This window comes from Amphiura filiformis, chromosome 2, assembly GCF_039555335.1.
Source record: "Amphiura filiformis chromosome 2, Afil_fr2py, whole genome shotgun sequence".
Lineage (NCBI taxonomy): Eukaryota > Metazoa > Echinodermata > Ophiuroidea > Amphilepidida > Amphiuridae > Amphiura > Amphiura filiformis.
In genome coordinates, this window is record NC_092629.1 from 18,669,185 (window position 1) to 18,685,384 (window position 16,200).

Below are 16,200 nucleotides of genomic sequence, written 5' to 3' on the forward strand. Positions count from 1 at the left end.
CATAATACTAGTTAATAAGACAAATAAAAAGGCCGTTTGATATCCCTTTTATATATTTTTTCGTAGGCCTACTGTGCCTGTTAATGTTTAAATGGACAGTATGCCTAAGGAACAAAATATAGACCTAGTTTTATTTATATAGTATATAATCCTATAGCCTATATTATTTTTACGTATTATTGATTTCCTCTTGCCCAACCTTTACCAAAATTGAGTTAAATTGTGTTACATTACATTACGAAGTTACACTTTATATATGTAACCAAATGAGAGATGTGTAACGCTAATACCATTTAATTACATCATAATTTTCTTTTCCATGAAATAATACATTTTTTGGATTTCTGAAATGGGCTCGCCCTAATCTAATTAGGCCTAGGTCTATAGGCCTAGGTCTATATATTTTGTTATCTTGGTTATTATTTTATCTTTCTTTTCCCTCATTATTTAATTCTGTCTTCATTCTTTCTTACTTTTCCTTCTTCTGTCTTTGTTTTGTTTTGTTTTCGTTTCCGTTCTTCTTTTTATTCTTTCTCACTTCTTTCTGTTGTTGTTATTTATTTGATTGATTACATTAATTTTTTCAGTTTCCTTTATTCTTAAATTTTCTGTTATTTCACTCTGTCTTTCTTTGTTTATCTTCCTTTTATTCCTTAGCTCTTTTCTTTCTTTCTTCCTTTTATTAGTTTTCTTTCTTTCTTTCGTTCTTTCCTTCTTTCTTTCTTTCTTTCACTCCTGAACTTTTTCTTTCTTTATTTCTTTAATTATTTCTTTCCTTCTTTTATTCTTTGTTTATCTTTCGTTCTTCTACAAAAATCATTGGTAAATGGCGATGAAAACACGGTACTCTCGCGTAACTTCTTACCAGTGCCTGGCGCACATTCCACGCAGTTTTTAGTTTGACGCGTGCGTGGCGGCAAGAACTGCGCAGACAAGATTTCACAGAAATTTCAGTTAGAAACGAGTGCGTACTAGACGCGTGGATTATACCCCTTAAGTTGATGTGAGCAGTAAAAACGTGTATAACAAATGCCCCATACATCCGGTTGTAGTAACATGATTCACTACGTTGAGTTGTTCACACCATCTAAATGAAACATCCGGCGTTAAGATTTATGGGGTTACGAAAAAAAAAAGTCAGCTTTCTAATGATTCCTAACAAATACAAATACACCGTAATGACAGGCAAACACCCCTTTAAGATGGATATTCACCATTATTTAAAAAAATTATAACCACATTGTCAAAACAATAAAGGTCATAACCGATGCTATTAACCATCTATTACACTGATTGCGGAAAGGATATCGGGATACGATTTCTTACTTTAAAACGTCTGTATTAAATGCCCCTGATCAGTCGATAACCTCCAGCCCCCCCTACATGTTGATGAGATATTTTGTATCATACAATAATGCCTACTTTTCTCAATCCAATCCTGAAATTTGACGTTCCAAATCAATGTATATCCAAGGAAATCGTGAATAAACAGGAATATATTGACATAAATCACCATATCAATTTGTAAGCGCTCTTTAGCAAAGTCATAGTTCATTGAATTTACAACTACCCAGAAAACACAAAACGTTTTAAAAACGTTTTAAATAAGTTATATTTTGGCTTTTGGTTTAGGTAAAAACGTTTTAATAACATTAAAATGTCGGGTTATATAAATGTCATGATGACGTTTTAAAACGTTATGTATGAAAACACACAAAAACAATATTTTTAAATGTTTTCAAAAAATGTTATTGTAAACTATTTTTGCAAACATTTTGCCAAATATTGTGTCAATACTTGAATAACATTATGTTAAAATATTTGAACCCAGCAAACACAGAAATGTTCTTAAAATGTTTTTTTCAAAACCTTTTGATAACATTTAAATGTCGGGTTATATAAAGGTCATGAAAACGTTTTTAAAACGTTATTGAAAATATGTTGGGGAAAGCATTTTTTGCAAAATATTTTTTCAACCCCCAAATAACATTCTGTTTAGAATGTATTGTATCAAGTTTTCAAGAATGTTTTTGAAATGTTATTAAAACGTTTTTATACCCTTTATACATGTATAACCCGACATTTAAACGTGTTCTGTAAAACATTTTTGTTTGCTGAGCAGTAGATTATCAAAAAAATAATTTAATTTTTAAGGTTATGAAAACGTTTTATACTCTTTATATACCCTTTATATAACCCGACATTTAAACGTTTTCTGACAACCTTTTATAACCTTTTGCGAATGATGTCGAAAACGTGTGTTTGCTGGGTAACTGTATGACAAAACAGGCGAAAATAGTAGTTTTTTGCACACGATTTGCAATTTAAAGAGAAGTGGCCATTGTTCATTCGAATGAGGCTAGTATATGGACAATATAATTGTGCTCTTTCATGTAATGACATAAAATTTGAGGTTTTGATTTTTAAAACTTACATCTTGGTCAAATATTGTGCTTGAATAGGTCGTTTTCAACAGATTTTTCACATTCATTCCCGTTGCTATAAACCTTGAATTGCGTCATCTGCTGACGGAATGAAAGAAAGTGTTTTAACAGCGGGAACGGAAGTGTTAGCTTTCGTTTGATATTATAAACTTTTCTGATTGGATGAAGGGAACATTCAGGATTTTGACAAAAACCAATCACAGATGCCGTATTTTCCACTAGTCACCAGCCAGATCTCACACAGCTCTTATGATGCTATGCACTCAACCGTGTAGTATAAACACAGACTGTGTAGAGGCTAAACTCTACTCTTGAAACAGATTCTTGAAATTGTGTCATGACGTCAGCAAAAAACAAAAACAAAAAACAAACAAAAACTAAACTCTACTGTTATGAATTATTTATTAGGTTTTCAATGCAATCGCCGCAATGCAATCGCCTCGATCCATTTTGGAATAATAATTTATAAAAATACTTAGCACTCTGGTGAGTTCAATGAACTTCTCTCTGAAACCGATTGAGCTTTAGGAGTGTCATACCTTCGTCGAGACAAAAATTTCGCGGCCGCAAATTTTGTTTTGGCAAAATATAAAAGGGCATTTAATGTAAGGGTAAGCAAGCAAAGTGAGGTGCCGGTATCAGTCCCTAACCAATAGGGTTACCCAGCAACTGCAGTCAACTGCAGTCGACAAGTTCAAAATGTTCTTTAAAAACATGTTGGGATTTTACATTTTCATGACCATAACAAATGCATTAAAATTAGTACAAACAAGCCCAGTATTGAGTTTACTCGTTTTTGAGATAGCTCTTAATGTTTACGTGGAAGCACACACAGCATTTCGACCTATTCGTGAGTCCACGCTAGATTAGAAGAGACAAAAAGTAATATATATAACGTCGTTGGGCGTGGAAAACCTCTTGTGTCATTGGCCCCTGAACATGTTTAAAGAAAAATATCCATGTTCCCTCTTGGCAGTTTTGTTTTACACTATGTTTAAGGGCCCACACCGACATCGCCTGGCTAATAATTACTTGGTACACCAGAGATACTAAAATCAATACCCGGGATCGATACACGTGAATGTGCTATGCAAGATTTTGATATTCACATGAAAATCTTTGGATACCGGGTTAGAAAATGATGAATATCTCCCGTAAATGATTTCGTTTAAAGAAACCAGATGTGGTTCATTGCACTTGAATATATGTGTTGAACAGATATGCTAGTCGTTAGCTTGCGTCTTGAGAAAGAAGCGTGCGTCTTGAACTCCAAATTCTGATTTTATATGTGCCGAATTATATAGCGCAGTGTATATAGGCCAATCGTGGGTAGTCTAAAAGCATATGACCTATGGCGTACCATGCTCGACTCACACACAGCGAGGTCAATCACCGGGCAATTGTCAGTAGCCTTAGTCAGATGTCCTTCGGCCCATTATGCGTCTCAAAGCTATTAAACAGGTCGGAACAAAATGGCCATGCGTGGCGGTAGATTCAACCTACCATGTCGATTTCTGCCATGAAGATATCGGGGCGATGACACTGTGGGGCCACAAGTACAAAACCTCCTATGTACTTGTGGCCCTTGAACATGTTTAAAATAAAACTGTCAAGAGGTTACATAGGAGGTATTCTTTAAACATGTTTAGGGGCCAATGACACATATAGGTGTGTCCTACCAAACGACGATACTATTTTCATAGATTCTCACCTGATACAAAGTTGTTGTCAATTGTCAGCGTTGAATATTTTGTCAGGAATACAAAACCCAGGGTCATTATCAACAAAGTAAGAAATGTAATTGTGTATGATCGTAATTCAGGCATTTTGTAAAGTCGATGAAGAAACATTCAACATAAAGGAAACATCTTTATAGGAACCTTGTTATCTGAAATTAAAAAGAAATGAAACATGTGAATAACCGTGTCAAAATGATGCACTTGCTGGCTGCTACTTGCGTCTCTTTTTACATGTAGCTAGGAATAAATACCAGGCTCATCTCAAGTGGCAGTCGCCTCAATTCATCTCACGTTGCGCGTTATGTGATTTAGGAATGTTATCTTATTATTTACTGGTTAGCTGATAGTATTATCTGGACAAATACCATGCTTTTGTAGCCACCATCAAAGGACTTTACCCAAAGATTTATAGAGACTATAAGCAGTGGAGGCGCCACGGGCCAGGCATGGGAAACCAAATGGCGCCCAGTTAGTGATCGTGCAAACCCCGGCAATTTTGAGGAAATTTCATAACTTTGAACCTCCTGAAGTTCACTTAGCCCCTCCCCGTGTTCCCCAGGAGAAATGCCAATGCCATCTTTGATTACAAGCTAGTGTCTCCTTCAACATTAGTTCCGTATGCGTAACTTCACGGGTTTTATTTTACAACGCAAACCTATGTGACGAATTACGGTGGTCTGCTAGTAAAGAAATGTCAGCACTATCGACTGATTACGTAACTGTTATGATTATTTATTAGTTTTTTCAATGCAATCGCCTCGATCCATTTTGGAATAATATGAAAATACTTAGCAGTCCGGTGAGTTCAATGAACTTCGCTCTGAAACCAATTGAGTTTTAGGAGTGTCATACCTTCGGCGAGACAAAAATTATGTGTCCGCAAATTTTGATTTGGCAAAATATAATTAAGTATCAGTCCCGAACCAATAAGGTTCCCCAGGGATTTATATAATGAGATGGGCGACTAAACTTTCAAGTGTGTTAGAGTTCACAGGGAAAACATTAAAGGTGTCATACTCTCCAAAGTCGACTGCAATCGACAAGTTCCAAAAAACTTCAAAATCTCGCCCAGACCACCATGACAGTAACTTGAACAGGTAACTCCGAAGGTAAAGACTACATGTATCACATGTCATGTGGGGTATTTGTGTGGGGGTGGAGATGTGGGGTGGGGGTGTGGGGGGGGGGGTGTGTGTGACAGACTACTAACTCACAGGGCCAGGGACTAGAGAAGTGTCACTAGGCTGCATAAAAAAAAAAAACATCATCATCATCATCATCATCATCATCATCATCATCCAACCCATTCGGTGGTTTAGGGAGTTGGATTGTCATTATCATGAGCACGTAACCAGTGCTAGGCTGGGGTAGACTGGATCCTTCAGTCTTTCAACAACTACGCACGGTCATCGGGTTGTGCTGTTGGTGAAGACTGAACTGTTCTGCGTTCCAAATCAGGAGCAGTGAAAATGAATATTTAGTAGAATTTGATTACGTCATTGCTTTCAGCTACTATGTATCTCATATCATGCTACTATGGGAATATAAAGACAAACGGAGCCCTGATCTGACACTTATGAAACCCGACATTTGGCTGATTTGGCTAGCTTTTGTTCGCTATACATAAAGCGAGTTTGAAAATAATCAGCCGAGTACCGACGCAGGGAATAAACCTTTTTTGCTTGCAATTTGGTAGCCGATGTTTAAAATAAAAAATCTGTTGCGTCCGCCATTAGTGGTTTCTACAATTTTTCCATTTTTAAACCAAAATAATGAACTTTGCACGATTTTTAGTCATCATGGTGAAACTTATGTGGATTTGTAACACATTGAGGCCATTGCACACCGACAGATCGCAATATTCAACTTGATTTTGAGAAGGAAAGATCGTCACACAAACCCCGCTCAGACTCAGAGCACACACCGGGACCACACAGTAGTGACATGCACCGACTACAGCACAGCTTCGGTATTCACGGTGGTCATGCATGCATGGTAAGCAATGTAAGTATAAAAGCTGAAGTTATTTCAATTATTTTCACGTAGGATGTGCATCATTTACACTAAAACAAGAGCAGTGTCGTGACTCATGACTGATTCAATATTGTAAATGTAATTTGTAGGCTAAAGACTAGTAAAGGCCACGAAAAAACATCCGTCGTGACGTGCATGCCATGACATTTAGATTTACTGGTACGGTACATGATTTACAAAATAACAAATACAATCATCATCATGCCCTACTCCTACTGTTCATCATGTGTTGTGAATGTTTTCTCTGACACGGACAACCCCGGGCGGACAACATGATGTTTGAAAGCACCTAAAGTTTTAATATAAGGCGGAAAAAAAAACGACTCGTAACAACGACCAACGTGCTGTATTGATATACAATAAATAATACATGTAGAATGCCATGCACACACTGCCACGCAGTTGGGCGCAATCATGGGCGTAACTTGCTTAAATCAAATGCTAGTTGTGCGTTGCGTAATGCGTGACTGGTGCACGCTTACATTGTATGTGCATTTATGTGAGCGTGACTGAGTTTGGACTTTATTGACGAGCGCAGGAAAAGCCGAATAATTTCCGACTAATTAGGCGCTGCGCCCAGCTGTGTACGCAATCCACGATAGACCATGATGAGTCCTGCTCCTGACTAAAAAGCCAATAGTTTTTTCTGCATTGCGGATTTTCCGCGACAATCTCAGAATTCGGGAAGAAACACGGAAAAAGCAGTTTTGCTAAAAAAAAAAAAAATTAACTGAAAACAGCTTAAAAAAAAATAAAAAAAAGGGAGTCTCCGGCAATCATAACATTATGCCTTCACGAATCACATCATCAGACACATGGTTTTATTTAAAACAAACTCATATTGACCATAGAAACTGTCGGCTCTGAACACGCGATATTCAAAATTCCCGCGCCGAAATTGTCTAAGTGCAATGACGTGATGGTTATTTGTGCTTAATTGTTGTCAGCCTTCATTGTCTGGGATGTCATATTGCACTCGACAAATTCAGCGCCTGGGAATTTTGAATATCGCGTGTTGAGAGACGGATGTTTTTATTCGTTTTTATGGTCATGGTCACTGTGAATTTGTTGAAATAAAACCATGTGATTCGTTTTATTTTTCTTACATAAAGGCATTGTGATTACCGGAGACTTCCTTTAAGGTCTGAACCCTGGAATTATGGAAACTTTCGGGCCTCATAACTGCTAAATTGTTGGTCTAAAGTATATAAAAGTATACATATTTAGAATGGCAAAGACTTGATAAGTTCATCTGTGAGGTCAAATTTGGGCCAAAATCCCAAAAAACTGTTTTTTGGCACACTTCTTTTCCGAATTTTTTGGCCCACTTCTTTTCCGATCCTACCAAAAAAATTCTTGGGCCAAATTTTTATTAATTTTTAAAAGCTAGATATCTAGGAGCCGTTTTTTCATTTTTTTGAATTTCGACCAACTTTCGAAATTTGCCCCAAAAATGGTCAAAAAATGGCTGAATTTTCAAAAAAAATCATAAAAAAGCCTGATTTTTGCCCAAATTTCAAATATTTTTGGTGAAGTTGGTCAAAATTCAAAAAAATAAAAAAATGGCTCCTAGTCATAGATATTTTTATCTTGTTTTTAAAAATTAATAAAAAAAAAAATTGGCCCAAGAATTTTTTTGGTAGGATGCACGAAAAAGAAGTGGGCCAAAAACATTTTTTTTAGGATTTTGGGCCAAAAATGAGCATGAACTTATCAAGTCATGAGGCCCGAAAGTTTCCATAATTCCAGGGTTCAGACCAACCTTAAATACCGGTAATAAAAACAGTTTCAAAATTCAACATTAATAAATTGTTAATAAACCATCATTTCACCCGCATAGGCCCTATTTGATCGTAAGGGTTTTTTGTGAAAATTTTTTTATCGCAAAATTTACAAAGTGGAAAAAAGCGGAATTTGACATTTGTAAAGCGGAAAATTGTGGGCTTTTTTTATAGTTAGTCCTGACTCCATCTCACACATGATGACAAGCTGATCATAGTTTAGCCTTTTAAAAGGCATGAATGGGCAAATTGCAATACGTGTGTTACACTTCAAATGCACCACCATAGATCTCTTCAACACAACTCGCATGCTATACACATCACAATGATCACATATGGATCACGGTTGTTTGATGGGATCATTTATTAGTTTTTCAAACAAAATATCATGTACAACCAAATGTTAGGCTTAAAGAGCTAAAAGTGATATCATGCTAACGTATACAGATACTTTTGAGTCATTCTCAACTTTAATTTCTCCTTTTTTTACAAAATTATTCACTTTTATAGCATTTTTAAAGCTTTTTCGGATATAAAATATATCTATTAATGACAAAATAGGTGGCGCTATTTAGTTACTGGAAATTACTCTTTCAAGCTTTTAATACAAATGATTCCTTTTATTGTTTGATAAATATGTTTATAAAATTTCCTTGTTGCTTGTTTCACCTATTCCAGTTGTTTTAATGGCAGTATTAATCACCTACCACTTGCAAATAAAGAAATATGATTTAGGATAAATAGCGCCATCTATAGTTTGCATTTACTTAATAATGAAGCCAAGTCTATATACATCAAACAACCGTGGGATGCAATGATCAAATAATTTGCTGCACTTTTATCTAAAAGGTGCGCAGTAAAACAATTTCTGGTACGGTAAAACAATTTCCAAAAATAAATGGTATGGTAAAAATTAAACAATTTCCAAAAATATATTTTGAATTGGTACTTAGGCCTCCCATGTAACTCTGGGGCTAGGATTGCAGCATGGAGAAGCCCAAGTTCAGAAACCGGGAGGCAAAGCATGTTTGTTCTTGTAAAACGTTTCTCCAAATTAAGATGTTGTTTCTTGAATTTTCCCAACTAGGTGATACCAGTGATGTCAACTTGATATGAACTGTACAGGTGCAGCAACTGCTTTCAGGAGATGGTGGCTTTTTATCAGAATGTATAGTGATGAACTCAACAGTACTGGACAAGCTGGTATGTACTATGATTAACCAGGGACTGCCTTTTGAGGAGAGTAAGAGCATTGCTCTTTACTGCTCTCCTTAAATCTGATATAAGAGAGTGATGTTTGATTTTATGCGTGTATTTGGGGGGGGGGGCATTGGGGGCACCTCCGGGTAAAAGCAGGGGGCGGCCAAATCGAAGTGGCGCCGAAAGAAGGCCCGGCAAAAAGAATTGGTAAAGAAAAAAGGGCGGAAAAAAAAAGTAAAAAATTAGAAAAAATTACAAGTACTCCTGGGGGAGGGTCACTTCCATTGTAGCCTGTACACCATCCGCGATAATAAAAACGCGTAAAAAGGGTAGTTTTTGTGGGTAGGCACGATATGTGCGTATCGTGTTTAGGGTGTCGAAAAATTGGAAAAAAGGGTAGCAAAATTGCAATTGCTGGACGCGGAAATGAAATTTAAGGGTATGAAATTTGATGCAATGAATAAAATCCCTGTTAAGGCCCGCCTAATTTAGGGTGTGAAACAGGTGCGTGTTACCTGTTTAGGGTATCGTTTTAGCCAAGGGTTAGATCGTTGTTTAGGGTGCTTTTCAAAAGTTGATTATCGCGGATGGTGTACAGGCCACAATGGGAGTGACCCCAGGCAAGTACTATACATCAAAATGTGTTGCCATTAGGGCGCTAGCGCTTATAATTTTGCTCTTCACTTTTTCAAACCACCGGAAAAAAAAACTGTTGAGGCAGGGGCAGCAAAATTGAATTTTCTTCAGCCCCCCCCTGGGAAGGAGCTCTCAAAGTGACATGGAAAGAAAAAAATAATCATTGGGCCCTACATACTATCCCTGACTTGGTAACTTGGGTCCAATCTGGTAATTTGGGTCCCGGACTTGGTAACTTGGGACCCGACTCACGCGCGTATTTTGGGGGCGCCAGCCCCCCGGGGTAAAAGCGGGGGGGGCGGCAAAATCGAAGGGGCGGCAGGAAGATGGAGGGGCGGCAAAAAGAGGGGCGGCGGAAGAAGAAGGGCGGCAAAAAGAATTAGTAAAGAAAAAAGGGCGGAAAATCTGAAAAAATTGTACTACATCAAAATGTGTTGCTTTTGGGGCGATACGCCTATAAATCCTTTTTTTTTTGTTTTTTGTTTTTTTTGCTCTTCACTTTTTCAAACGACCGTAAAAAAAATTGGGGCAACCTTTTTGGGCTGTTGAGGAAGGGGCAGCAAAATTGGCTTTTCTTCAGCCCCCCGGGGAAGGGGCGGCCACGGTACGCCACTGCGACTAAGTAACTCAGGCCCCCAAGATAGTAACTTCAAGTTCAAGCCCCAAGATAGTATCTGACTTGGTGGCACTGGCCCCTAATTTATAGTCAGGCCTGAGCTATTAAGTCAGGCCCCAAGATATTTTTTCTTTCCATGTCACTTTTGGGGGATCTGTAGGTTGTTCATTTTGAAATCTTGATAAGAAAAACATCTAAATATTTTCAATTGATATTTTGGTTATTTCTTTACAGATGAAATTTGAACTTATTGGAAGGAACCACTTGCAGCAACAAGCTAAAGCAAGAGACAGATCGAGATGATGATATAGTGATGATGTGTAAAGTAAATGCTCCATAGCAATCACCTGTGCCATATAGAATGTCGGCGCTTCAACTAAGTTCAAGTGAATTTAACTATTGACAGAAAAATACATTGTCAACACAATGGCTGTTACAGCCTACATGTAGGTCTACGCCTACCTATCCCTTAGGTTTGGTGGACTAGCTAGCTGGTACTAGCCTGGTAGCCATCGCTTACTGATAATTTGATATTTTACCATAGCAGTGGAACTCATAATTTATAATTATGCTAATGTGGACTACAATTAATGGGGTACTACACCCCTGCCCAAATTTGTGCTTATTTTTGCATATTTCTTTAAAATTATAGCGCATCGGGGACAAGTAAGGTATGTATATTATAGGGCAAGGACACAACTACTGCACTGTAAATTTTATTTCAGCACAGACAACAGTTGTGGAGTTACAGTCAAAAATGAGGGAAAACCAATATTTGATCAATGAATCAATAATTTTCAGTACAGTAGTTGTAGTCCTTGCCCCTACATGTATACATATCTATTACATATACTTGTCACCAATGCTCTATAATTTTTGAGAAAAATGCAAAAATACATTGTAGGCATAAATTTGGCCAGGGGTGTAGTACCCCCTTAAGTCAACAAATCCTGGACACAGTGGTAATTAGGCAAGTTAAAAAAGGCGAGTTAAAAAGAAAGGCAACTTAAAGAAAAGGCGAGTTACCCCCCACAGAGATTAGGGATTTTTCAATTACTCCCATAAAGTAAGCTAAAGGCGAGTTACGACAAAGCCATGAAGTCCCAACGGCGAGTTACAACAACACAATCAAGTCGGCGAGTTCTGACAACATTATCAAGATAGTTACAGCAATGCCGTTATATGATGACACTATGACAGGGAAATTGCTTTCACTAGTTGAGGTTCATGATGGTGAGAAAAAAATCCATTTTACCCTAAATCAGATTGTAATCTTAACTTGCTGACAGAGGATGATTTAAGGAAGCCCCATCATGCACTGCAAACGTGTTATCACCAGAGTTTCAACTGCCACTTTACTTTTCAAATCCCATTGAGTCCTGTGCAAAAGATGTTGTTTAAGAATTGTGCGTGTGTCATTATTACTTGGTCGATTTCAGATCTAAAGTGATGTATGCATGAAGGATAATTCACACCTTCTGTAGGTAACATAAAATGTGAAATTGACTAACATTGTGAATGCGTTTTTATTGTAAATATATCAGTCCAAATTCAAATTTAACCATGTCCGTCAATGCAATGTGCGCGCAGTGGTGTCATATTCACTGTGCTAACCGCAAGTCAACACAGTGGCGTGGTGGGAAGTGCTTAAATCATCCTCTGACTTGCTGATAAGACTTGCCATAACTCGCTGATGGGACTTGCCGTAAATTTTAACTCATCGATGGGACTTGTCATAACTCGTCTGCTGGACTTGCCATAAAAATCTTTAACTCACCGGCGAGACTTCCCGTATTCTCAGCAGGAGTCAATCTTTAATCTCTGCAGGGGCCAGAGGAGTAACTTATCTAACTCGCCATTTTCTTTCGATCTAACTCGCCCATTTTTAACTTGCCATTAATTAGCTGTCCCCTTACCCTGGTAAGCTACATGACTTTTGTATGTGCCAATTTTACAGACTGAATTATAATAATAAATAAATAATTAATAACCTAGTAGAGAGGGATGTGTTGTAGGTTATACATGTACCTGTATGTATTAAACAGTGGACAATAATTAGACAATGTTAATTTTTAGTGATCCTAGCATCCTCTTTTTATATCATTTTTAAGTAGATATCCACAAAAGCAGTTATTCCCAAAATTTCAGTTGATTCCAATTTTGCATTTGTGAGGTATGCATGATTTTGTGTATTGCACTGATGCTTACTGCTTAGGCTATCTTAATTAAATCCTGTGTCTCAAAGCTTTTTTTACTGTATTTTTTATGTGTCAGTACAGGATTTCGGGCAAGCATTTTGTGCAAAATATATCCAATGTTGCAAATGTTGGAATAACAGACAAAAAAGTCACTGCTATAAACTATTATTCTTCTCTTTATTATATTTGTACATTTATCAGTACAATGTATATCATGTATTATTGAAGTTGTGAATTGTGAAATGAATGTTTCTTGAATTGAATTGAATATATTCGTGTTCAAATTTTGCGAAAAAATTAAAAACTTGAATACGAATTTTGAGTTTTATTTTCGCCTTTTGTTTAAAAAAAAGAGAAAAAAAATTAATTTCTTGATTTTCAAAGAGGACTACGCACACGATTTTACTAACGCGCGCGGTAACTTTGAGACACCAGATTTAATTAAGATGGCCTTAATTATTTTGTTCTACAGTCTGTCTCAAAAAATTATCTCCTGTATCAATAAATTCAATTTATAGATGTATTTACTAGCATCTTTCAAAAATAAGGTAACTGAGTAATCTGAATACCAGTTATTTCATGTTAAAAGCAGTGTTTTTTTCTCTAATTTTTTATTGATTTTTATTTAAAATGCAAATTTTATTAGTGTATTTTTCCAATTAAATTTTAAAATAAATTGATGCTTGTTTGAATCATATTGACCATATCAAGTTGTAATCCTTTTTTGTGTGTGCTTTGTGCACCATGTCAGTCATGTGATAGAAAAATAAAATGAAAAGAAGTATCATGTACCAGTATCTGTGTGCTTGTTTTCTTTTTTTGGCGAGTCCTTTAGGGACTTACTGGTATCAATATTGGGTGTATTTGTGGGTGATAATTTTTTCAGTTTAAGGGGGTACTACACCCCTGCCCAATTTTGTGCCTATATTTTGCATTTTTTCTCAACTAGCGCATTGGTGACAAGTAAGATATGTATATTAAAGGGGCAAGGGCTACAACTACTGCACTGAAAATTTTATTTCAACACAGACAACAGTTGTGGAGGAACAGTCAAAAATGAGGGAAAACCAATATTTGATCAATATTTGATCTCTGCGCCCCCGAGCGCGAGCGCAGAACATCCACTACCGGAAGTTCTGCGGAGGGGCGCAGGAGCTCCACTGGTGGATGACGTACATACATCCAATAAGTCAATAACTACTTTCCTTGAGTTCCTGAATTTTTAGTGCAGTAATTGTTAGTCCTTGCCTCTATAATATACATATCTTGTCACCAATATGCGCAATAATTTTTGAGAAAAATGCAAACATAGGCACAAAATTGGCCAGGGGTGTAGACAGTATCCCCTGAAGAGGGAATCAAACATGATTAAAAAACCCTATAAACTTGTAAATATAAGATTTTGTATAATTAAACGCGATTTTTCATCAAATGAATGTAAATATTTTGAGCCAAGCAACTGAATAAACGGTTTCCATCAAAATCAGGCATCTAGTTAAAATATTAATTCGTTTCTTTTGTGATGCGTTCACATTCACTGCTTGTACAAAAAAAAGGCATACCAGCAATTAAACATTTGTGTGCTTGCTGGTATGCCTTTTTTTTGTACAAAAATAATAATTTTCATATAAACAGTTCGGTTTTGGTTAAAAGGGAGGGTTCATAAATACTTTGGTGGGTGGGGGTGTTGGAAAAGTTGGAACTTCGGACATCAAAAATTTTGATACTCCTAAAAAAAGCGTGGATTTATTTATTTATTTATTTTTATTTCCCTTTTATGGTCTAAATTTTTTAATGCCCCATCCCCCCCCTTCATGTCCTAAAAAAGAACTCATTAGCCAAAAATTACCGTTAGTGTTTTACACCCAAAGTGTGAAGTGCGCAAACTTTCTTGATATTTTGATCCCTCTATTAAGAACTGAATTTTTGTTCCCCCTTTTTCGGACCCAAAATGTATTTGATCCCCTATATTTTCCACCCCAAGGTATTTATGAACACTTCCTAAGAACATTCAAATCGTCTGATTTAATATAGGCCTATAAAGGTCATGAAAATGTGTTAAATTTATTAAAAACTCCACAATAGGCCTATAAACACTTTTTAAATGTCAAAATATTTTTTTGTAAATTATTGATTTTATGAAAACGTTCAATGCCCATTATAAACCGGACATTCTGTCTCACTTTTAGCGGTTGCTTAAAGAAAAATCTTGTGAAGGCACGAGGGGGGGAATTCTTTTGTTGAAAGTAGGACAGCGTGATTTTTTGTTCTTGGTTTTTGAGGACTAATATGATACCCCATCAGTTAAAGTCGAGAGTCATGGCTTTTTGTGATTGAGTATTATTTTTAACCAAAAAGTTTAAGTTAAAAGTAAGAAAAAGATCCCATACATGTTTATAAATGAAAAACGTGTTTCTGTGCCAAAATATTAATAATAATAATGATACGAAGAAGAATATTAAAGAATAACTTGGAATAATAGTGATTCTGGCAATGAAAGTGAATAAATAACGAAACCATTCAAACTCGGCTGTTGCTTTCCAAAAATCTATAAAGTAGGCCTAGCCTAGGCCTACTGCCTCAGTACCGAACCCGCTGGCAGATAACATGATTGTCCAGACTTCGACAATATGCAAGTCATGACGTAAGCTCATTACTTATTCATGATATAGTCTCCTGAGCCGCCATGTAGTTTGGCGCCATGAGCGGAATAAAACTGGCGGCGTTAGAGACTACGTCATATAAACAAGTGCATACTGCGCAAACTCAAGCCCAAAATCTGGGCTTGGAGCGCTCCTGTTTTTTTCGTGTTTGGAATTCAGGCCTCGAATAAGGCAACGTGAAGGATTGTGGGTAAAAAAAGGCGCCGCCATTAGAGGCCAGAAGGATTCAGGCTAGGGCTGGGGTGGGGTGTGCATGTCAGTGTGCATGTTTTCTCTCCTTCAAGAGTTTAATGAATTAGAAAGTTCCATGAAAGAAGTTTTAGATATTTTTATATAGTCAAAATATTTAAATTATGAGAAATTATCAATTATTTCATTGCAGATAACAGTAATATGACTCTGGTAAGTGACCACCTTTGTTTCACAACCACCTAGGTATAGGACATTTTTTGTTTTAGCTATAGCCCCCTCTTCAGAAGAGTTTTATTATATGTTTGTACTTGCTCAAGTAGCATTTTGTGCAAAGTTTATTACACACTTTGTTGCCGTTTTTATGAGCATTAAAGTGCCTAAAACGGCCTAAAATGAGGCTATAGTGCCCTTTCCTTTCTCTAATATTAATCTCTATAGACTTTACATGTAAAATGAAAAGGTCCATTAAAAAAAGGCAACAAATTATGTAATAAAATTTGCACAAAATGCTTATTGAGCAAGTACGTATGCAATGCACTAGTTTTTGTGCGGGTGCTATACGAAATATTTTTATGTATTGTATGTATGGTCTTTTCAAAAATAAAATGTCCATCTGAAGCATACGTGTGACAGATAAATCAACATAATTTGGTGCATCATCAGTCCGGTCCGACTGCCTGATCAGGAAGTACTGCCG

The 16,200-nt window shown here is 36.6% G+C and overlaps 1 long non-coding RNA gene across 1 annotated transcript; it reads left to right on the top strand.

Annotated features, from left to right (window-relative positions):
• The first annotated feature begins 6,123 nt into the window (after window positions 1-6,123).
• Window positions 6,124-10,859, top strand: LOC140135534 (uncharacterized). Its single transcript, XR_011856534.1, has 3 exons — window positions 6,124-6,187; window positions 9,086-9,201; window positions 10,685-10,859. It is a non-coding gene; the product is annotated as an uncharacterized lncRNA (long non-coding RNA).
• The last annotated feature ends 5,341 nt before the right edge of the window (window positions 10,860-16,200 follow it).